Genomic DNA, 2,607 nt, shown 5'->3' with positions numbered 1-2,607 from the left:
CTGTCCTGGAGAGTCCGTTGAAGTTGACAGACGTGCACAGGAATTCTCCCGATTTAATCCGGATTTTCAAGACTTGGATATTCCCTGATATTCTGCCGAATTTAGATCTTCTTCTCCATATTGGACTTGGTTTGGACCTCTCCTTCATGGACTAGGCTTCGTGGATCAGCTGCTTTGCTTCCCTAGGTCCATCAGGAACACTTCTCTCGGCAATGATTCAAGCATAACTTCAATTCTCCTGATTCTTTTTGCCATAACTCTTTTACATATCACCTAAGTATCAGAGAAGTTAAATCAATTTGTGACAATGTAAAAGCTTTACAGAATCATAAGAACATCTCTAAGGCTCCACTAATCGGCTCTTGACAATTTTCTACATCATTCCTCTATGTTTAACACATTTTACGCACAACTCTACCAAAAACTTTCGACTCTACATTATGACTCTATTCTACGATAATAAGAGATAATCAAAGTACAAATGGAGGTAATAACACATTAAGAATGTCGTATTTTATGCTCCTATCAGAGAGGCCAGCTTCTTGGTGCTGAACGCTTTTGTGCCACCAGTCGCGTAGCAGCAAGTTCAATTCGTCGTCGTATTCAAACGGCTCTTTCTCTTCCTTTGCGACGTCCACAATCAGAGATCCGTACAACCCTGCACTTCTTTGCATTCCATAGTGCCCGTGGTAAAAGTATGTTCCAGCCTGCATGCATGCACCACCGGCCGGAATTACCGTGAGTAATAGAACTGAATGATATCTAGTAATAGCTAATTACTGCATTAGTACGTACTGAACCTGAAGTGGTTTTACTTTTACCTTGTCGAGCTTGAACGTGTAATTAAAGGTCTCGCCTGGGTTGATGGCACACTGTGAGATGGAGGCAGTGCCGTCAGCCCAAGGTGTTCCGAACTGTCTGATACCGTGCCAGTGAATCACAACTCCCTCCGTGTGCAGTTTGTTCGTCAGTTCAATCACAACCGTCTCTCCGGCTGTTGCCCTGATCGTCGGCCCGGGAAACTTCCCGTTGATTCCCATCACCACGTTCTCTTTGCAATCTGGAGACCAGATTATGTGCTCCAGATCCCATTTGAAGTATCTCCCTTCGCCTTCTTCCGCTGCATCCCCGAGGATCAACAATATGCTCATGAACAGCACCCACATCATAATCAAGGGCTGGGGAACTGAGAGAGAGAGAGAGAGAGAGAGAGAGAGAGAGAGAGAGAGAGAGAGAGAGAGAGTGAGTGAGTGGCGGTACTAGTGATACCACAATGCAGCTAGATATCAGTATATATAGACTATAGAGCAACCCTCAGGTAATAGATACGGCCCTCATTTTCTTTTCCTTTTCTGCATGTGAATTAGGATATTTGTGACACACGAGTAGACAACAAGGTTAAGCACATGTGTTGCTCATCAATTATTTTGAACTTTAGTGAGTTGGTTATGGGCATGATCGATGTCGGACGCGGGGTTCTTTTTGCCTTGGATACAAAGATTTCGCACGTATTGGCCTTACTCGTTGGAGTCTTCGTGCTATATGTGTAACTTAGTGAGTCAATGTAAAAGTGCAACAATGATTTTGATAACAATGTTCACTCTTAATAACATACCGATTGAAAGAATAATTACAATTTACATGCATTTCGAAATGCATGTAATTTCTTTTTAGACTAATAATATAAACTAATCTTTGAGCCAATTATTGATTAATTGGTCAAGTTTCTTATTACTTGATAGGAGCATAAAATGCGATGATTTTATAGTTTAACCTTTGCATTTAACTTAGCTATTTTCCTTTAAAAAGATCGTTTTAACTTTGTTATTTTCTTAGGTACTTCGTGGAGCAAGATAATGGAAATATGTGTTCAAGTAATGCAAGCAAGGCTTCCAATACGAAGTAGAGATGTCAAGGATGGAGTTTGATCATTCACATGGTCAAAAATATCAAGGAAAGGCGATGGAACCACTTCACCAAAACAGAAGCTGCAAACACAAAAAGCTGAAAACTGGTTTCTGCTTATTTTCTCCGGTTTTCAAGGCCTATTTCCATGAGGTTCCGAGAATGGTTTCACCAAGATGACCACCCAGATTTAGAGAGGTACGTTTGTAGATCAATTTAGAGTCAAGAATCATCCAAATCGGTGATGGTATCTAGGAGTTATGAAGCGTCGAAGTTGGACAGAAAATCAGCAGTTCCGGGAAAGCTGTGCAGCAGTCAAGTTCGAGGCAGTGTTTGGGCTGGATTTTGAGAAGCTTTCTTGGGGGTTTTTACACGATTTCAAAGAGTGATATCATTAATATAATTTTCCCAAAAGCCAAGCCCAGATTATATGTGGAAGACATTCAAAAGGTAGCCCAAACATTGATCCTAGTCAAAGAAGGAAACATGGTCTGAAAAGGAAGCTTTGAAGACTTGGAGACTACTTAAGGCAGAACCCTAATACCGGAACGACGCTAAGCTGTCATACTAGAGGAGAAGAAACACAGAAGAGAAGAGGGAGCCGTCAAGAACTCAAGGAGAAGAAGAAAAGTTCAGAGCCCATAAGAGATTGATCTCTCGACTCAGAAAATCAATCTTTTCCCCTGCTTTTCATCTTTCGTA

The 2,607-nt window shown here is 41.4% G+C and overlaps 1 pseudogene; it reads right to left on the bottom strand.

Moving 5' to 3' along the window:
* LOC101303355 overlaps positions 1–1,166 on the bottom strand; it is an 11,641-nt pseudogene extending 10,475 nt beyond the window's left edge.
* Positions 1,167–2,607: the final 1,441 nt, after the last annotated feature.

The sequence above is a fragment of the Fragaria vesca genome, linkage group LG6 (assembly GCF_000184155.1).
Source record: "Fragaria vesca subsp. vesca linkage group LG6, FraVesHawaii_1.0, whole genome shotgun sequence".
NCBI lineage: Eukaryota > Viridiplantae > Streptophyta > Magnoliopsida > Rosales > Rosaceae > Fragaria > Fragaria vesca.
The sequence above is the reverse complement of the archived record's forward strand: the minus strand, read 5'-3'. Positions and strand labels throughout refer to the sequence as shown.